Below are 22,676 nucleotides of genomic sequence, written 5' to 3' on the forward strand. Positions count from 1 at the left end.
AACTTAATATGAAGAAAAGGTGAAAACCAATGTAATGTACAAAAATGTTACATAAAGTCTGTGAGTATCTTGCTACAGTATATGCTGAGACAGCTGAAAGTGGTACATAAACCCATGGCAAGGATTCAGCTGAATTCTACTAAAGGGGTAGATTCTATTTTTGAATGAATGACTCTCATGCATACCCATAGTGACAGAGACTAACGTTCCAGGCCTATAAACACTAACTTCATCAAGTAGACTCATCGTCTTGAAATGAAAAATATGGTTTCCAGAATCAGAGTATTTTAGAAAGGACAAAAAAGCCTTTTTGTTTTCAATAGCTGATTCCACACCACATCATGATTTCTCTCTCTGACTGTGACTGATAGGGTTCTTTATTTTCAGACAGAAGGAAAAATATTTAGAAAGTGGAAAATTTCCTTTTGCTACCATATCTCCAGCTTCTGTAACTGCTAACGCTGATGGTAATCAAGGAGAATGGGCTATAACCCTGGCTACCATTATTGCAGATTCCTTTCTCAAAATATTTTTTCTCTCATTGCCTCTACATATGACTGAAAAAGCTTGCAGCTGGCTTACTTACTTAGACCTTCCCATGAGGCTTCCTTAATAAGCACTGAACTTATTTTAAGATAACCCAAAGAATACAGCCTCATGTATTCAAACAGTCAAAGGTTACAGACTTATTTTCATTTGATAAAAGTAGTCAGAGTAGTAATGAGCACCCAGAATTTAATTGGGTTAATTTTAGGTTTACAAGATAACTCACTACTTATATACATATACAGACAATAAGAGTCTCAATTTATGGTGGGTGTAATCATTGTGTTATGAGTGCTGAAAATAAATCCTAGGTGAAAAACTCAGATGGTTATTAGGCATGTCAATTCATATTTCTATATTTCAGTGACGACACCTTTACATCTAAATGTGTGTGTTGTGCTTTTCCACCTCAGTGGTAGACTGCAAAAATCTCACCATTCCTTTCTGAGGTGAACAACAACTCCAGAGCCATTTACCTAAGGAATATGTCTGCTAAGGAGGAAATTCATGATCAGGTAAATTACACAAAGTAACAAATTGTGAAATCTGCATAATTATTATTAATTATTTTATGGTAACATACAGAAGCCACAACCATGATCAAGGTACCATTGTGCCAAGTACTGCTTAAAGAGGTAGAAATGGTCCCTGCTCTGAAAAGATTACATTTTAATCATGGGAGATGCATGTTTTACTTTCATGAATGTTATACAAATACCTATGGGTTTGGCAGTTATTATATTACCAGCTAAAAGGTAACTAAGGGTTAAATCAGCCTTAGGGTATGTCTTCACTGCACAATTTAATCTGAGTGATTGGCACTGGGTTAGCCAAGCCTGGGTCTGAGCATTCCCACAGCAAAGCCATAACCATGTTACTGCGTCTCCACTGTTTCTGCACTTGCCCAGGTGTATCTGGTGGAACATCTAATGGATCTTTGTACTGAGACACTCTAGGATTCTCTCTCAGTCAATAGTCAGACAACCTGTCTGTCCTTTGGGGGGCAGGGGGATTGTGGGAAGGGCATTGGATAGCTTCTAATACTCAAGTGATTTTGCCTGTATCCTCATTGCAAAATGTGTGGGTTCCAGCCTGAGTGAAAGCAGAGCTTGGACTCTAACCCACTCCCCAGCTGAGGAATCTAGCCTGGACTTAAAGCACCTCCAAAAACAGACCAGAGGATTTTCTGTGTGTATGATAGGGGACTAAAATCTAGGTAAAAGTCTTTAGTTAACTGTGCTTTGAAGACGTACCTTTAAGGTTTGTCTACTTTGCAAACTTTAGAGAATTATCAGCTCGGATGGATATACCCACAGCAGCTTTGATTTAACTAGCATGCCAAAAACAGCAGTGTAGCATGGCTACACGGGCAATGGTATAGACTTAAAAAAATACAGGAAAAAATAATCTGATCCTCTAAGTGTCTCTCTGCTCAAGACAGACTGCCTACCTTTTAGAAAGTATCTTCTCAACATTCCATGAACTCTACAGAGCAGAGTTTTTGCTTAAAGGTACAGTGTCTCAACAGATTATACACTTCATTTGAAAAATTGTGAAGTGCTCCGCTATTATGGTACTTGCTCATGTAAGTAAGACTGAGTAATCTATCCGATCACCAGATAGATTAGACAGACAGATCACTTGAATTATATCAGGTTTTATCCTACATAATTGTGTTTTACAGTTGAAGCTTGAAGTACACAATTCTGTCTTGTTCAGGGTGTGCTATGTGGTTCATAATTGTTAAAATAAAATATGCAGATGTATAATCGTGTGCATAGATGTTAAAATACAGCTAGAATGAAGGGGACAAACAAGTCATAACATTTGTTATTGGAGGTAGGACCAGAGTATACAAAAACACAGATCCAAATGCTTGCAAACTTTCATTAATTTTTGCAGTAACAAAGTATAATATTTTAATATCGCATTCGACTATAATATTCCAGTTTGGGGTACAAACAAAGCAGTCTGTCAAAAACACGGGCCATATTTTCTAGGCAATGATGTCCTTCTTTTCAGTCTTCCAGAGTTCCATATTTCACAGCACATACTGTATTAAGTATCTGGCATTCTAAAAGAGAATGTATGAAGCTGCCAAACAATGACACTTGCACTTGCTGCTCCCACATTCAGCCCAGTTATGAAGAAAAGTCTTTCATAACATGCAAGGTGTGAGATAGTTGCAGATGTGAGAGGCTGAGCTGGATCCCAGAGAAGTGTGTGTACTAGCACATCTGCCTGTAATTAAAAGCACGCCAACATTTTCAGCACTTTAACAGGACTCAGACTGAAGGAAACAGAATGAAGAAACTTTTGTAGTTATAATTTTTAATGTAATCTTTCACAATCACTGGCTATTAACATAACCCACCTTCTTCCCAATAAAATGTAAGAAAAGTATTCAAGATGTTTAACTGAACAATGCAAATTCTCTGGGCATTATTCTTGGTAGATACTTGGGATTTTATAAAGGCAGCAGCCATAGCATGTTAAAATGCATCCGCCCACCCAGAGGCATCAGAGGGATAGTTCAGATTAATTTTTTACCATCATTCAACCTATCTGATTACTAATCCACAGAAAAAATTGAGGATGATGTCACAGTATGCTATCAATTCTTTATCTTCAATTGTAATTCTGTTGTTCTTTTGCTGAGAGCTTTGAAAAAGCAATTTGATGAAATTATGTTTTTCATCTAGATTGACCTTGATAATGTTTTCTAAAATCATGGGGAAGGCTTCCATGCCTGCTAGGCTCACAGACTTTCCAGAACAGGAATACAGAATGCATGAAAGCCTAATGGAGATTTCTATTAATTCTTCTGGTCTAATAGGTTTCAGAGTAGCAGCCATGTTAGTCTGTATTCGCAAAAAGAAAAGGAGTACTTGTGGCACCTTAGAGACTAACAAATTTATTAGAGCATAAGCTTTCGTGAGCTACAGCTCACTTGATGAAGCCATAACCATCACTTCATCAAGTGAGCTGTAGCTCACGAAAGCTTATGCTCTAATAAATTTGTTAGTCTCTAAGGTGCCACAAGTACTCCTTTTCTTTCTGGTCTAATAGTCTCTTCTCTTTCCACCTCACTCAAGTAAAAACTTACCTTTTATCAATTTTTCCATGATAATAAACTAAAGTTAGTTAATAAGGCCAATTCCCTTATTCTTGGATTAATCTTGGAAAATATTCATTACTTATATTTATGGCAAAGACACAATTCTAAATTTACTACCAGTCTGAACTACTAACATATTTTAACAAAGTTTGAAAAATAAACAAAATTGATGCATAGTGTACAAAAGCTAAGTAGGACATAAGTGATTTAGGGCTCAAGACAAGTATTGTTTGCCTGCTATCTTGGCCCATGACATTTCCATGGCTAGAATACCACAAAGCTGAATCCTGGTCCAATTTAGAGGCCAAAGAATCTTCTACACTGCTCCATTTCCCATTGGCTTGAGATGCCAGCATTTGGCCTCATTCTCCTCAAATATTACCCCTATGCTCTTATATGGAAGATTCCACACTCCATGTAGTAGTGGTTACTGAAATGAGCGTGGTTAAATAGCACAGTAAAGTCAAGACAGAACAGTATTTTAGAGGCAGACAATATCTCCAATCTAAACAACCCTACTAAAAAACCCACATAGAATGGGATATACCTTCCAGTGTTCTGCTCAAACACAGCTATCATTTTGTCAATAGGATTCTCGTGCCCAACTGTGTTGTTCTGCCTCTGCCCAAAATCTGATTGTGGATAGCAATAAGGCCTTGCATCCTACCTTTAACTCTGCCCTATAAAATAAAGTGGTATTTCTAATGCAATTCCAGTAACAAGTAAAATTTTGCAGATCCGTAGCATCTTCCATCTCATAATCTCAAAGAATTCTATAGACATTAGGCCTAACAACCCTGTGTCGAAAAGTATTATCCCCTTTCACAAACTGGAAAAATTACTGAGTTGCCCAAGGTCACGCATCTAATTAGTAGAGCAGCTAGGAACGGAATCCAAATGTCATAATGCCAGACTAGTTCTTTAATAGCAAGACAATAGTCCCAAGACTGTTCTATATCCTTTTTGAATGATTACTCAGAAAATTGCACAAATTCTTTCATGATTCCTGTTGCTTTCATTTTTTTTTTATTTTAAATTTGTCGTCTTGATCCATTATCTGTTTCGGAATTGCTTCCACACAGAGTGACTGATGATACATACTCATGTTACATATATTTGACACTCTCAGTGTCCTTAATGTGTTTTCCAGGCTCAAGTTGTAACACAAACCATCACCTTGGCAGTCATGTTTTCTGAGAAAGTCAAGTAATTATGTTTCTGGGTGTTCATGTATTCTTTGTGAAACAAAGTCAAAATCTGAGATCCCCAGTAAAGACTCACGTGCGAAGACAGGAGTCCAATTCAAGAATATCCAAGGAAGATTTGTTCCAAATTCATACCTTTTTACATAAGTCAGGGATAGATTAATTTATAAGAGTTACAAAACCTTCCATCAATTCAAATTAAACAACTCAATTCCTAGGAAGCCATTATGTGTGTCATTTATGGGTCATATTTCAATTTCAGAATTTCACATCGACTCATATCTCCTGTAATGCTTAAGCATACCAGGACTGAAAAGTCCAGCTACATTTTCTGCAACAAACGTATCTCCAGCTACCAGCCTAGATGAAACTAATAGTCAAGGCATTCATACAAGATAATTGAGAAGTCATCAGTAAATGGAGCTCTGAGTCTACCAGATAAGAAGTCCTTATTATTGCTTTACAAAAGAGAAACATGACAAGATGGTTTGCAACCAATGAGGAATTATTGCCTTATTTGGTTTAATCTTATTAGATTTTATTCCATTACCTACCTCTAATACGATCCCTAATCTTAAACTCTTCTTGAGCTACCCTCAAAAATATTTTGTAGCACACTGAAATCCTCTCTGCTCATTGCCCAACATCCCATTTTGGAATAATACAATTCACTTTCTCTTAGAAATTGATCATGTCCTTAGTGTTGGGAAGCAGTTTACAAAACACCACCTTATGAGCATCCCCCAAGTTTCAGAACTGATTCTGACTCACATCTCCCATTTTACAAAATACTACACAACGATCCTCAATCAAAAATCACATCTCCTTTCTATTAGAAGATACAATTGCTATATTTGGGGCCAGCACTCAGATTACATACTAATTTACCCCATCCAGAGAAATATGGGATGAAGAACATAATCATACCCGGAAGAATGGAAATCTGTTTAAGATATGGCAAAATGCCATATTAACATCTTCACCACCCGTTGTCCACTGCTCAACAAAATTATAACTCAATCTCATTAGACTGTAGCAAGACTCTATTAAAATAAATTAACCAATTGCAAAATGGTTCCAGTGTCACCACACGACAGCATGGTCCTTTAACAAAATTATCTTGCTCTGGCTATTTTCCAATGCTACTGAAAACCAGCCTTAATCAAAATGATCTTAAATAAGCCTTCAACCCACTGGAAGATCAATCCCCCTCTCTTTAAACTAACAGAATCAGATCTCAATTCTCCATCATGGAGAAGATAAGGAATAATCTGGATTAATTAATGTACTCGAGAGCCCTTGCAAGATGTATATTAGCCCATAAATCTCACCTCTGAGGATTTATAATACCTATTCTCCTACACATCCATACTCCTACTACACATTTCTCTTCCCTATTTTTAGCCCTTCCTCTCAATATTCTTTTTTCTTGCTTACCTTCAAATACCCACTTAAGTAGCCCACCAATTCATATTCATCAGCAAGGATCAATAGTTTGGTATATAACTATCTAGTTTGTTAAGTGACAGCATTTTTTTTTGCTTATGTACATGATTTTTCCATTGCAAGTTACATTTGTTAATTCCCGTGCAGTCATTTTATTTTCCCCAGAGTTTTTGTTTGTGTAATGTTCCTCTACCCCCGAACAAACGAACAAAGGAAAACCAGTCTGTGGAGTCACACAGGGAAATGTTTTCGTTCATCTGAAAAACCATCAGAGCAGAGCATGTTGTAAGGGCGGGAAAGAGAAAAAGATCAATGTTATGGATTCTAAAGCAAAATAATTGAGTGTTGGTGGATGTATGCAATATTTTATTTGAACAGAAAGTGTATGTTAATAAAAAACGCAAATGATGTTTTTGATAATAGTCCCTCTTCCTGGTACAGACTTGTGGGTCTATTTTGGTAATTTTTCCAGCAACAATTGCAAACTAAACATTCATCTTAATTTTGAGGATTCGCTTTAATATTTAAAAACAGATTACTCCATTGGAAGAATCAGAAAAAAAATCAACATCTGAATAATCTCTCCACTAAATGGTTATCCGCAAAAAATAATTATGGAACAAGACAGCTAGCAATAAAATGGGGTTGCTTGGTATATTAATCACTTGCAGTGCAACAGGAAACTATTATCGGGTCAAAATCGGTCTTGGTATCATAGTTGAAAGATGACGGACAAGTTCATATGATCTGCACAAGATGCAATTTCACAGGATATTTCCAAGATGACTATTTTCTTAAGCATGTGATGCTATGTTTGTGTATTTCCTGATCTTCTTGCTAAATTGAAAAAGTGTCTAGTTTATTTATAGCACCTTGATGAGAAAAGTTTAAACTGCTTTGATGGCCTAGAGGGACAAGAGCTTAATCACAGATTATCAAATCAAATGGGAAAAGAATACATTGTTGACTACTAAGTTTTCAAATCTGTGTAATGAAAACACTACTGGTCAGGAAATACCTGAATCACTCTCTTCTAATCAAAATGCACCAGAAAAGAAAAACAGAAGGAAAAATGTCTGTCGACATTTAAAACACATCATAGAATATTATGGTTGGAAGAGACCTCAGGAAGTCATCTAGTCCAATCCCCTGCTCAAAGCAGGACCAACACCAATTAAATCATCCCAGCCAAGGCTTTGTAAACTGGGCTTTAAAAACTTCTAAGGAAGGAGATTCCACCACCTCCTTAGGTAACCCATTCCAGTGCTTCACCACCCTCCTAGTGAAATAGTGTTTCTTAATATCCAACCTTCACCTCCCCGTCTGCAACTTGAGACCATTGCTTCTTGTTCTGTCATCTACCACCACTGAGAACAGCCGAGCTCCATCCTCTTCAGGTAGTTACCCTATTCAGGTAGTTAAGGCTGCTATCAAATCCCCCCTCACTCTTCTCTTCTGCAGACTAAATAACCCCAGTTCTTAGATTACTGATGGATTTTCCTGTAGAGGCCTATAGTCTGTAACAAATACGTTATTACATTTTGAACTTCAACCACTTTGAAGTTGCCGAATCTCTGAAGGAAAAAAAACCCCCCAAAGCCTCATCTGAAATGCCATTTGTCAATTGAACCTTTTTGTCCCAATCAATTCCAAATGTTAAAAGACAATAATTAAGTTCTATATTTCATTGGAGTTACTCTGAATTTACACCAGTGTAACAGAGCAGATTTTGATCACTAGATTGGGTCATATGTGACATAATTTACCAGCATAGATTTAATAATTAGCTCACCAAGGCAACAATTAAGAACATCTCAATAGCCATTAGTCATTGTGATATTTCTCTTACACTCTCATATGTACAACCTAATAGAAACCTCAAACTATTGATATTTTACTGTATAAACAGAACAGCAGATAAGCAATATAGACTATAAAGTACCAATTTCCTTGAGGGCTTTTGGATAACAAAGAGAATGAGAACAAAGTTACATATTCAAAAGAAATGGAGTATTCTACAATCATGGGCCATATCTATCTATCTCACAAATGTGTGCTGTACATATACGTTTAATTTTACACATGTACATTCAAACAAGAACTGCACTCTCCTCCTGCCTTCCCCTCTACCCCCAACTTGGGCATCATCTGGGGCTCTCTGCCTTCTTTCTCCCATAGTCTTGGAATTTGTCCAGATGAACTTTGAAAACTGTTTACCCAAGGTCTTCTTGGCTTGTTTATCTTTTCAATTTTAATTAAGAAAGCTAAGATTGCAGACATTTACTAACTTTTGAGTATCTGATTTTGTAACCTTAATGTTCCTTAAACATAAGCCTAGGTAATTAATTGCACACAGAAATATATATATATAAAAATAAAAAAAGCCAGAAATTCCATTATGTGGCATCAGACACATGGTTCATCAACAGACCTCTGTCTTCCACTTGAGTTAACAGAGTAATTGACAATAGTAGCAGGATATCATTTTCCAAGGGGACCAGCATTAGAGGGGGATAAGATACATACTTTGCCAATAGGTTTCACAGATATTTGCTTACCGCAGACGAATGGTGAAAGTCTAGTTTTGGATTCCGTTTCAGGCTGCAGAGGGGAGTGTGTTCAGTACTGTCTGTTTCCCACCACTGGCTCATTGGCCCAATCCCATTCTTCTTGTCTGCCTAGTCCTAGCCTCCACACCAGCTTCACATCTCAGTCCCAGTTTTCCCCTCCTGGCTTCTTATCCCATTTATCTTCCCTTACCTCTGGTCTCTAGTAGTCATCCCTTCTTTCCCCCTCTCCCCAACTGAATCCCTGTCCCAGTCCCCTCCCTGGGTTCCTCACCCAATCTCCATCCAATTCCTTGCCCCAGTCTCCTGTCCTGTCCCAGATCCTTGTCAGATCTGTCTCCCCTCTCTCTGAGCACACCTTCTCAGGTGTCAGGCCTGATATCTTTCATATATTCACAGGTAAGGGCACAGATAACATGATCATCTTGTCTGACCTCTTGAATATCACAGGCAAAAGGACTTTCCTGAATTAAAATATATGCTCTCATTCAAACAGTAATTATCTTGATTTGAAAATTGCCAGTGATGGAGAATTCAACACAACCACTGGTAAGTTGTTCCTTTAGTAACTAGTTAATTACCCTCACTGTTGAAAATGTATGTTTTATTTCCGGTCTGAATTTGTCCAGCTTCAGTTTCCAGCCACTGTATCTTCTTATACATTTGACTGCTAGATCGAAGAGCCCATTATCAAATTTTTGTTCCCCATGTAGATATTTAACTGGGGTGTAATTATAAGATTCTTCCACACTTCAGTACATAGGGCTTCACGGCTCTGACTCAGCAAATCCAATTGGTTTGGCATCTGTGGTTCTTCCCTTCCAGAGTCCGTGACCAGTGGCAAACAGTGTGACCAGAGAGCCTTCTTAAAACCAAAAAGTATAGCTTAATTTAATCTGCAAGACTCTATCATATCAAATATAAGCTACTTGTCTTCATTCTCAAGGCCCTTCATGGTCTAGCCTCACCCTATCATCTCTCATTCACTACTGAAAGGTCAAGTCCCACCTCCGATCAACCCATGATGCCAGCCTCCATTGCCCACTTGTAATTGTTGTTTATACAGTGGGAAAACTGGTCTTTTCAGCCACATTATTGATACCCTAAAATTCATCCCAAGGGTTTACACATACTATAATAAGGTAGCTTATAAAAAAAGCCCTTTCCCTAAGTTTATCTGGCTTTTGTTTTCTTTAAAGATATCATAGGCCCCTTTTTATTACTGTGTTTAAGTCAGAGTTAACATTTCTCTCTGTGTGGATTAAGGAAACAAGTTCCTCCAATAACTGAAGTCATCTCCATATAATGGTTGTGTCCCTAGATAGTGTCCCTGCAAGTGTTGTGTGAGTGGCTTGCCAAAGAGCCCTCAGGCCTGGCTTGCAAGGATTCCCTTGCGCTGAAAGTGAATGGCTGCTTAGTTCTGCATACTGCTTCGAGCCTAACCATCTCCTTTGTACTGGGTCCTGGGAATTGTATTGTGGCTCTCCCATTACCAAAGCTTCTAGGATGTAGTGCTTAAAGTGTGCTGGGCCATAGACCTGCAACATGAAATTTCTAAAATGCAAGCTGGGACATTGAGGAGAACAGTCTGCCTGGGGGAAATTTCTTCCTATTGGCTGTTTTCCCCAGCTGCCTGCCTTGCTGGGAAGAGCAGCCAAGCAGGGTTGCTCTGGAAGCAGGCAATGCTCTCTCCTCCTCCCTTTAGGAGCTGTCACCATTGTCACCGGAGGGGAGGGGTAGAACCCTGCGCTGGATTGTTTTTGTAATCCTGCTTCCATCCTGCCCCATAATACCCATTCCCACCTGCTCCCACATTGTTTTTTGCATTTTTATTCTGCTCCCACACGCAGAAACCTTAGATCCCATAAATCCCACAAGACAGATAGATCGATTAATACATAAACTGATCGGTTGGTTAATATATTATATATATGGAAATGGAATTCAGATAACTTTTACCACTAAAAGAATAAAACAAAACTTGCATAAACCATGTAAAAAACCCATTTTAATTCCTATTATAAGATGTCACCTCTTTCTATCCCTCACTTCAAGTGAAGTATTAAAAGTTTTCCCATAAATCACCACAGTCTGTTTTGTTTGCCTACCCAATGTCACCCGCAACAAAGTACATTTTACCTGCTCCTGCTAGTATGGCAGTGGGTCATGCGAAACCCAAGGGATGCTGGTCCTGCTGTAGAGCTCTGGGGTGGTGGAACAGAAAGAGCCCAGGGAAGTCAGGGAAACTGCTCCCTCCTCTGACCAATGGGATGATTCTTCTGCTTCTCTCCCCTCCACTCCACTCTTTCTCCCTGCAACACTTAAGAAGGGGATGAGGAGGCCCGGCTGTAGCCCCCCCCCCCCGGGACTGGAACGAGGTGAAGAATTCCAGGACTAGAGCTGATGCGGGGGGGGGAGGGGAGGGAGATAATTGATTTGGGGTTAGCGCAAAATTAATTTCAGGCAGGAAGACAGGCAAATGTGGGTGTGAAGATAGAATCCTATCTACCCAACCACCCAAACTTTTTTCAGCCCATTTTAAGCACTGCTAGACTAGTGCTGCTGCTGCTTCAGAAAAGTGCTACTTTCTAAAATTTCATTAGGAATTTTGTGTAGATTAGATGTAGCTTGTGAAGTTCCCCCCTAGGGAGAGAGAGCTCCATTTTCCCATAGTTTTCATAAAGAGACCATGGATATGGAAATGTATTAAAATGAAAAGCATTTTACTCTGAGAATGGCTGGCTTCTACATTAATGGTACCAAAACACTATCTTAAAATGGTGTTACTACAGAGTTTTGTCCAATTTGGGAAGTAGTTTTAAAGAGAATCTAGTTCCTGGAATTGAAGATTTTTTTAAAACCTGATCGATTAGAAATAATATTTTATAATTATCTAATTTTTATTTATTTGCCACAAATAATAAAGCAATGCATGAAAGTATTGTTTTGTGGTTAAAGCACCAGACTAAAACTGGTATCAGAATTCAATTGCTAGCTCTTTCAGACACTTTCTTGGGCATGCCATTTACTCATGCTGTGTCTCCATTACCTATCTGTAAAACGTGGGTAATATTACTTCCTTTCTTCCATCCTTAGTGTGTCTTGTGTATTTAGAGTGTAAACTCTTCCTGCAAGGGACTGTCTGTCTGTACTGTGCCTAGAACAAGCTGGCCCTGATCTCAGTTCAGGCTACTGTGATAATGATACTCATATTAGCCCTGATTCTACTACGTTAGCATTAGACATGCTAACACAGACACTCATGTGGGGTCCCATTATTTTTATTTGTCACCGTCTTTAGGAAGAGGTATTGTGGAGAGGCTGCTGCACTGGCTTGCCTCACCGGTATCACACGTGAAAAAGAGGTTTGCCTGTTAAAACATGCAGCAGAATTTGCCTCCAGCTAGAATGCATTGTTAGTGATGCAGTGTAGGCAGTGTGGCAGCAGGTTTCTTAGACTCCATTCTGGCTCTGGTCTTGGATCTCAAAACTGCGTGCATGCAGATTTCCAAATGGCCACCAGAATAAAATGTCATCCGCACCTACGTCTTCTGGTGATATTGGGCAGTTTAGAAAAAGCTCAGAAAGAAAGATCCTATTTCCAAACCATACCAGTTTCTTCATTTAAGAAATCCTATTAAAGAACTGAAAATGTAGTTCTGAGTATTAAAGGGAGTAAACATCTAAAACATGGCTTTCAAACAGCGCTTCACTAATCCCTGAAATACTTGCCGGCACTAACACTTCTCAAGCCATTAACTTTCTCACAAACTGGTCATTTAGTGGTATAATTATCTCTTCCATATATATTATTGGTTTTACCAACCACATCTAATGGCCTTTTAAAAAATTCATGCTATCAAGTAGAATGGGGTTTCATATGAAACATTTACATGACAGTAACTTTTACCTTTGTTTTCTCTAGTTCATCCTCCTCCTGCAATGCTGTACTATCAATTAAATGTAACCTGTTCATCATAGCCCACGGCAATCAAGGTATCATTTCAATTCTCAGCCAGTTACAATTTTATGATCTGGTAGCAATATGCATGCTGTTGCAAAACTATTTTAGCTAATAATCAGCAGTTTCTGCACAATACTGCAAAAACACAATAGATACCGAAGTCTAATGCAACTTCAGGATGGAATTAAAAGGTCAGATACACTGAAATGCAAAAAACAGGTTTTCCAAACAATAATGACAAGGTGATATCTGCAGTACATATTTGCTAATGATACCACAACTCCTTAAACACAACATCAGACATTACTACCAAAGTTGTTTAGTAGGACTGTAATATCTGTTGGGAAAATAACACAGCAGGGCACAGATTATCCAACAAGTTCCTGGAATGTACTGGAGACAATTTTTTATTTCAGAAGGTGGAGAAAGCTACTAGGGGAGAGGCTGTTCTAGATTTGATTTTGACAAATAGGGAGGAACTGGCTGATAATTTGAAAGTGGAAGGCAGCTTGGGTGAAAGTTATCATAAAAGGGTAGAGGTAAACATGATTCTAAAGAAGGGCAGGAGGGAGAACAGCAAATGTTACCTGAAAGTGAGAAAAGGCATTCGCATGACACTGTTGTAGCCAGGGTTGCAAGACATTTACATGCCAGATGCACTAAAGATTCATATGTCCCTTCATACTTCAACCACCATTTCAAAGGACGTGCATCCATGCTGATGATGGGTTCTGCTCAATAACAATCTAAAGCCATGCAGACCGACGCACGTTCATTTTCATTATCTGAGTCAGATGCCACCAGCAGAAGGTTGATTTTCTTTTATGGTGGTTCGGGTTCTGTAGTTTTCATACTGGAGTGATGCTCTTTTCTGACTTCTGAAAGCTTGCTCCACACCTTGTCCTTCTCAGATTTTGGAAGGAACTTCAGATTCTTAAACCTTGGGTAAAGTGCTGTAGCTATTGTGACAAAGTTCCTGCCCTACCTTGGTAGGTCTTGCACTTATTGGTGGATTTGCTCGCCTTGGAGCTTCACGGCAGCCCTCAGCTTAGCCGTTTTTCTGAACCCACAATCCAGGTCAACTCCTCCTGTGTCTGACCAGGAGTTGGGAGGATTTGGGGGGAACTCGGGTCTGCCCTTACTCCAGGTTCCAGCCCAGGGCCCTGTGGAATGCAGCTGTCTAGAGTGCCTCCTGGAACAGCTGTGCAACAGCTACAACTCCCTGGGCTACTTCGCCATGGCCTCCTCCCAACACCTTCTTTATCCTCACCATAGGACCTTCCTCCTGGTGTCTGATAATGCTTGTACACCTCAGTCCTCCAACAGTCAGCTTTCTCACTCTCAGCTCCTAGTGCCTCTTGCTCCCAGCTCCTCACACGCACACCACAAACTGAAGTGAGCTCCTTTTTAAAACCCAGGTACCCTGATTAGCCTGCCTTAATTGATTCTAGCAGCTTCTTGATTGGCTGCAGGTGTTCTAATCAGCCTGTCTTAATTGTCTCCAGAAGGTTCCTGATTGTTCTGGAGACCTTACCCAGGGAAAAGGGACCTACTTAGCCTGGGGCCAATATATCTGCCTTCTATTACTCTCCTATAGCCATCTGGCCCGACCCTGTCACACTATCTTTAGAAATCTCACATTCGTACCTTCTTTGTGTCTTGTGAAATCTGCTGTAGAGCGTGTTCTACAAAAGTGTTCTTAATGAACAACATGTGCTGGGTCATCATCTGAGACTGCTATAACATGAAATATATGGCAGAATGTGGGTAAAACGGAGCAGAGGACATACAATTCTTCCCCAAGGAGTTCAGTCACAAATTTAATTAAATCATTTTTTTAACAAATGTCATCAGCATGGAAGCATGTCCTCTGGAATGGTAGCCAAAGCATGAAGGGGCATACAAATGTTTAGCATATCTGGCATGTAAATATCTTGCAATGCCTGCTACGAAAGTGCCATGCGAACGCCTGTTCTCACTTTCTGGTGACATTGTAAATAAGAAGAGAGCAGCATTATCTCCTGTAAATGTAAACAAGCTTGTTTGTCTTATTGATTGGCTGAACAAGAAGTAGGACTGAGTGGACTTGTAGGCTCTGAAGTTTTACATTGTTTTGTTTTTGAGTGCAGCTATGTAACAAACAAAAAAATCTACATTTGTAAGCTGCACTTTCACAACAAAGAGATTGCACTACAATATTTGTATAAGGTGAATTGAAAAATACTGTTTCTTTTCTTTATCATTTTTACATTGCAAATATTTGTAAACAAAAGTAATATATACTGATTTCACAACACAGAACACAATATATATATGAAAATGGAAAAACATCCAAAATATTTATTAATTTTAAATTGGTATTCTATTGTTTAACAGTGTGATTAAAACTGCGATTAAAAAAATTAATCACAGTTTTAATCACGTGAATTTACTGCAATTAATTGACAGCTCTACTGATTACCTATAGCTGGTTGCCATTCATTATTTACAAAACTACAGTGGTCTCTATTGAAGAGTAAGTATTTGCCAACAGAAGTCAGACATATAGTATCTGAAATAGATGTCATAACATAGATATCAAATTATAAATACCTTAGAAATACCATACATAGCTTAGAATGCTTGATAGCTACTTCTTCGGAAAATAAGTGTGATACACCTTACATAACCTTGTATGATAAATATTAACAAATACTGATTTTTTTTTTTAAAAAATGGCAGCTACTGTACATGTGTTTTATATCCTGATGAAAATAAAAGAAAGAAAAATATTAGGAAAGAAGCCCTGAGAGTTCAGAAGACAACTTAGCTGCAGAAAATTCTTTCAGAATATGCCTTTATAAGTTGCCTTATTGCTGAGATCTAATTTAACACACTAGAGAGTGAGGTTTCATTTACATTACACGGAAAGTTCTTGGAACTGATATAATTTAAAAAGCTTTGACCAGTTAAGAAATATTTAAATTTTTTTCTGATACCATTAAAAAAGCGCTGGTAGTGTGAAATACTCAAAAAATCTGATGGGTCCAGCAAAATGGATGGATATGTAGTGGAATGAATTCCTGTGAGCTTAACTGGGGGTGGATGTTGCCAAATGGAGACTTATGGGACACAATTTTATTGAAAACTAACCAAACTTATTTTATTTAACTAGCACTATTGACAAATCACAAATGGCCACGTGTAATACAAAGGTCCAAACACTAACTACTTAGCCCCATTTTCTCTTCCTTCATAGGTGGGCCCTGGTTTAAGCAGAAAACTGCTTCTCTTGCTGCTAAAAGTCACAGGCCCATCAATTCATAGATTCCAAAGCCAGATGGGATCACTGTGATCATGTAGTCTGACCTCCTATATAACACAGTCCATAGAACTTCCCCGAAATAATTCCTAGAGCATATCTTTTTAGAAAAACATCCAATCTTGATAAAAAAAATCATCAATGATGGAGAATTCACTAAAAGAAAAGGAGTACTTGTGGCACCTTAGAGGCTAACAAATTTATTTGAGCATAAGCTTTCGTAAGCTACAGCTCACTTCATCGGATGCATTCCTCTCTATACAGCTAAATTCAGTGCCTTGCATAATGACAGGTTTCAGAGTAGCAGCCGTGTTAGTCTGTATTCGCAAAAAGAAAAGGAGTACTTGTGGCACCTTAGAGACTAACAAATTTATTTGAGCATAAGCTTTCACTATGATTCATTGAGGAAAAGATTATATATTACCCAAAATATGATGGGTTGAGTTCAACCTTCTAGATGCACCACATGGGGCTTCCATAATCCAGTCTGTGGACTCCCAGCGGTAGAGAAGAAGGCAGACTAGAGTGGCATGAACTGCTCAGCAAACCTACTCTGCAGAAGATCCTGAAATGAGCTAATGCAGTTCTCAAGTGGGCCAGGCCATAGTGGAAAAGACAAGGTCAAACTGGCAGGGAGCTTACTTGATTCACAGCTTCTCCTGGAAAACTTCTGCTGGGTAGATTCCTATTGAATGCCAGCTGGAATATAAAGCTAGCTTCCCAGGAAAGGGGGAAAAGCAATACTGACATCTGTCCTTCCCTCAGGACCCCTTACAACATAACCGACCCAACAGAGGTATGTGGGTGTAATTTACAGCCTCCTGTGCCCAAGGAAATGAAGTTGGCCAAATGACTCTATAGCTCAAATGTTATAAACTTGAAAACTCTCTTTCAACTGAGGGCTGTCAACCTTGCTTAAAACTACAGTACCCTGAAAAAGCAAAATGAATTCAGACAACTCACAAAAACTTATGCTCTAATAAATTTGTTAGTCTCTAAGGTGCCACAAGTACTCCTTTTCTTTTTTGTATACTTTAAGAATCAATGCATTCAAAGATAGGAAAAGGAGAAGATGTTTCCATGCATCAGGCAAACACTAGATTTTTTCATATCTGTTCCTAGATTACTTATATCCATTCTTCTTTACAGATTTTGAGATCAGAAATGACTAGTTCTAAATTTGTCAAAGTAATATTTCTTGTTGCAGGAACAATGTGAATGGGTATAATTCTTCATACAAATCTCAATTTTGGTGTGATTTTTTTTAACTGATTGAAGTAATTAATACTAAGACAATAATATTTTCAGACACTCTTCATGGTTTGTAAATGCAGATGATAGACTAGAATGCAACATGCTTGGTTGACACAACTGTCCAAACTTTGGCATTAGATCATGTTGGTTATCAAGTCTGTTAAATCACTTAACCTTAAAAATGTTTGCATTTAGGCACTAACTTGTTCATATGCATATACAGCTGCCACTTCATTTACAAATGGACATAATAAGGGAAAGGAAGTTTAAATTTTCACATTTCTACTGAATTTTCTCCTATATTGTATGTAGGAAAGATGCATTCCACATGGGTCCAGTAACTGTGACAGCCCCTTGATCTGCTCAATAGTTCTCAGTAAAGCACATGGCAGCCAATAATTATCCTGATGCATTTTTGAAAGGAGCATCATGGGTATTTAATAAATAATAAAATGGCAGGAACATCTTAATTACAAGTATAATTAACCCTATAAATTACAGCCTAATCCTCCAAACATTATTTGTCACACCCATGGTGGTGTTGCAATATTTCTGTAAGGCACGGAGATAAAGTTTACTCAACAGGATAGCGCCTGAGTAACATTTGACGATAAAAAAGATGATCTGTCTTCATTTAGTAAGTAGACTTTGGAATAAGTGAATGAGCTATTTGTGGAATTCTGTTCACTGCAGACATCTGCTCATCTGGCAATAGTCTAAGGACTTTAGAAGCCAAGGACTTTTGATTATCCTGAGTAGTCCTGTTTGTGTTCTGAAGCAAAAAGTGCAGAAGGCATTTTTGCTTGTATTACATTTATTATTTCTTAAATAAAGACATGGGACTCAATCAGATGTCAAGAATTTTCTGGGGATCACGACAAAACTCATCATAAACACTTAAAGAAAAGGAGTACTCGTGCCACCTTAGAGACTATCAAATTTATTTGAGCATAAGCTTTCGTGAGCTACAGCTCGCTTCATCGATGAAGTGAGCTGTAGCTCACGAAAGCTTATGCTCAAATAAATTTGTTAGTCGCTAAGGTGCCACAAGTACTCCTTTTTTTTTTTGTGAATACAGAATACAATACAACACGGCTGCTACTCTGAAACCTGTCATAAACACTTAGAGAGTAGTAGGGGAGAAAGAGGTCAAATACCTTATCAGTTATTTTTATTCCTTTTAAAATCATTAGATACAATTCACCACTCAACTGTTTCCTTGGGGAAAAATATTCCCCAAGGAATATTTAATATTCTATTTAAAATTTTTATTTATCCTTTTAATATAAGGAATGTAGTACTTGCAGGATCAAAATGTACCTTTAAACATTAAGGGGGACTACAATTCTCAATGCATCAAGATTAAATTCATACACTGGAGTTTTTATATTAAAACACTTTTTTTGGTGGATTATCTGGTCTCCACCTTTTACTACAACTCAATTAAAATCAAAATTCTCATTAAGCATTTGAAGCCCTTTAGACAGATTGGTAGGTGATATTAAGCACAACATACAATAGTGACTAAAGTTTGCAGGCATATGGATATGATTTGTAACTCATTTTACAAGCATGCATCAAATGCCCAATTATCAAAAATCTGAAAGTCTCTAAAGTTGTAGCTTAAAATTTTCCCCCAAAGAATACCAAAAATATGTAGCTCACATCATGGACACACCAATTCCTAAATTTCAGTTTTTTAAAAAACCTCTCAGTTGTAAAACCACAAAAAAACCCCATCACACTTAAGCTATTTTGAATACAAATAATGGTTTAATGACAGAAGATACATTTTCTGGACTAGCACCTCATCTCTAAATATACACATATTTGGTTAACTTTTAGTGTGCTCTATATAGTTAACCCAGAGCTCCCACTATTCATGATGGAGTTGTGCAGCTAATATAAATCACTATGCTGAAAGTTTACTACACTGGAATATTTGGTGGTAAGGATTTGAATTACCATTTTCCTTCCAGTTTATCTTACATTAAATTCCTAAGAGGCCAACTATTTTTACATTTAATGTGTTTAACATGAAGTAAAAAACAAATTACATCACACATAAAGACAGTTAATACAGGACAAAAAAGGAATAATATATACATATTTAACTACTGTTCCCAGGGAATGTTACTATAATACAGTATTTAAAGAACAAAAATTTATATTTTGACTTATTCTCATGCACTATGACAATATGCAGGGGACAAAGTGCAAAGTCAGCTGATAAATGAATTTATCACACACTTTTGACGACACTGACCTACCTTTTTATATGGGTCTGTCCAGACATGGATCAGTTTCATCATAAGGTGTGGCTGCTGCATCAGTTTTCCCCTTTTTTGACTTGTCTTCTCTCTGCTGGAAGGATGAGTTAGTTTAGCCCTCCGGCTATATTAGAAGTCCTCCATTCTTCTGGGGTAAACAAGAGTCTGAAATCAAACACCACCACAAATCTAATGTTGTCCTCACTTCACTGTAGAAGCTTTATTGATACATTTTTACCCTACTTGGCCACAGTTCCTTCTCCCTATGGTCTCATTTTCCCTCCCCGACCGTCTGCCTCTCTCTCAGTCCTTTGCATCTAGGCTGCAGGGTGCAAACCAATCCCTCTTCAGGTAGCTCTACTCCCAGAGCCCTAGGCAGCAAAACAAATCAAATATTTTGCTTCACTGTTCTGCCCTGCCCCCTCAACCCTACTTCCTACACTTAATATGGCCAATCCTAAGTGTTCAAATCTCATGAGTCAGACCCCAAAAAGTAATGATGGGCTTAAAAATAAATAATTTTAAATAAATCAAATAATATTTTTCACCTGCTTTCTGATTCTCACATTTTTCATATTCTCTATGTATATAAATCTCCCCAATGTATTTTCCACTGAATGCATCCGATGAAGTGAGCTGTAGCTCACGAAAGCTTACGCTCAAATAAATTTGTTAGTCTCTAAGGTGCCACAAGTACTCCTTTTCTATTTTAAATTGGTAAGTGATCTCAGGTTTAGAATTCAATCAAATATGCACATACCTCATGGTTCACCTCTTGGAGATGACCCTGCTTACCTCCTCGGGTGTGAGGAACTATCATTCTATCCCTCTTCTTAGCTAGACAAAATAGGCAATGTATCCCCTCATTCTCCTTCCATGCTTTCCCAGTATCTGTTCCGCTCTACCCATTACATTCTCTTGCTCTCCCTGTCCTAGCATTAACCATCTGTCCAGGTTTTCCCATGATCTTTCCTTTTCTGAAGTGTCTGTCCAAGAAAATCTGTAAGGGTGCTCAGCAGATGCTGACAACTGTCTGGTTTTATGGACTCAGAATGATCCCAGATATCTCTTTTTTGTACCTCAGAAGCGGCACACTGTTCTTCACCCACCACATTTTCCTCTTCTGCCATAATACACTCCCTGGCAACTTCTTCAGTTTACCACATGACTGAAAGTCTCCCACAGTCCTCCCTCCCCACATACCCTGTTTGCCTTCTGTGCCTCACATTCCTCTGACTCCTCAGTTTCCTAGCCTGCTCCTGCTCCCATTCACCTCAATCTGAGTTAGAGCAGCTCTACCTTTTCTGTCCCCTTCTTTCTGAGGTAGGCTTAACATCAGCCTCACTTTCAGCAACAAAGCTGAAGGAAAACAGCAACCATCTTGTTAAGGGCAGCCTGTGACTTCAGTCCCACTGATGATAAAGTGAGCAGCCATTTGGGATGAGGGAAAAACTTGAGTTTAAAGGCAGAAATCAGAAAGCCACGAGAACCCTTGAAAAACACCAAATATCACAGACTTGTGATGAAGTCTGAGAGGCGGCCGAAGTACACACTGTAGCCCTTAGTGGATTCCCATAAACACATGTTGAGTATGACAGAACTACTTTTACTGGGGCTGCCAGAAAAAAAAAAAGATGCAATCACCAAAGGCCCAATTAATTATTTCCCTCTACAAATCAAAACAGTTCCAAACCCAGCCCAGAGAGCCAGGTCAGTGGAGGGTTATACAGATAACTTCAGTGTAAGGCCTCCTCACTGCCCTGTATCCTCCTCCTGCAGTGACTGCTCACCCCAGTCAGCAACAGGCTGTTGCTGGCTTGCTCTCAGCCTTCCGCTCCCAGCACTCTTCCACAGCCAGCTCCCATGCGATTGTCTCCAACCTTCAGCTCCTGTTCACCAGCAACTGCTCTCTCTGCTGAACCCGGTTTCCTCTGATCTCAGGATGGCACTTCCTTTTCAGAGCCCTCTCCTGGCTGATGTTGATAACGTAGCTCATTAGTCTTAGTCTGTGTCTCCAGCATATTCGGGCTACTCCCTCATAGGCTCCTTTCCCCACTTGCTCACAGGAGGGATCTTTAGTCCCAGGATAGCCCAGCCAGCAAACTACTACTCTCCCTAGCAGCGGTGGAGCCAGGTTTTGCAACCAGGAGGGGTGATGGCCATAGGGGCACTAACCACCTGCAGCAGTATCCTCCTCCCCAGCGTTGCAACCCTAATCCTGGCCCAGTGCAGCAGGCAGACATTGGGGATAGGCTGTCTGACAGGGCTGTGCCTGGCTCCTTGCTCACAGGGTCACAGTGCCACGTGACCCCCATGAGGGAGGACAGTCAGGGAGAACCAAATTTGAGTGACTGATGTTGCAACCTGGCACACATTCAAGTCCCATGTGAAAAGGCACAACCCACACACCTAAATGCTGCTGGAGGTGTGATTGCTCCCTATTAGAGAGAGCCAGGGACCACTGGCAAAGCTACAATGAGCAAAAAGGGCTTATTTGTAGTCCTCACCCTCACGTCTTAGCAGTTTTTGTTCTTTCCCCCTCCCCTCATCAACCTGAAGCCATTCTCATATGAAGGGAGAGGAGCAGAAAGAGCCCAAAAGCTCAGGGCAGCTTTGCTCCCTCACCTGCATTGTAACTAACAGGGGCAAAATGGTGCCTCCGTTCCTCTCCGTGCAGCACCCAGCCTAGGGAGAGGAACAGAAGAGGGATGAAGAGCCCCTAGAGCTGCCTTCCCAAGCTACGAAGGGGGAAAGGGGACTCACTGCTGCTCTTCCAAACCTGGGAGAGCAGGTAAAGAACCCCAGAGGAGCATCAGTGAGGCTAGAAGATCTGTAGCGATGGGGCTATTGTAATTATCAACCCCATAAAATGTACCCCTACTGTAAATTTAAATACAAAACATATGTAAAAGTTCCTGAGATGTGGCAATAATCATGAAAAATAAATAAAGTTGTTTACAACATTTTGTAACAAGTTCAAGAGAACCAGACAAAGAAGCCAGATT

At 39.1% G+C, this 22,676-nt stretch overlaps 1 long non-coding RNA gene across 2 annotated transcripts; it reads right to left on the reverse strand.

Moving 5' to 3' along the window:
- Positions 1-2,095: 2,095 nt before the first annotated feature.
- LOC122455998 lies at positions 2,096-21,867 on the reverse strand. Of its 2 annotated transcripts, none has more exons than XR_006274587.1 (3): positions 21,462-21,867; positions 19,672-19,836; positions 2,096-2,787 (listed from the first exon to the last, which is right to left on the reverse strand). It is a non-coding gene; the product is annotated as an uncharacterized LOC122455998 (long non-coding RNA). The 2 variants fall into 2 exon arrangements; XR_006274586.1 differs by lacking the exon at positions 2,096-2,787 and adding an exon at positions 3,649-7,152.
- Between the last annotated feature and the right edge of the window lie 809 nt (positions 21,868-22,676).

Source organism: Dermochelys coriacea, chromosome 10 (genome assembly GCF_009764565.3).
Source record: "Dermochelys coriacea isolate rDerCor1 chromosome 10, rDerCor1.pri.v4, whole genome shotgun sequence".
Taxonomy (NCBI): domain Eukaryota; kingdom Metazoa; phylum Chordata; order Testudines; family Dermochelyidae; genus Dermochelys; species Dermochelys coriacea.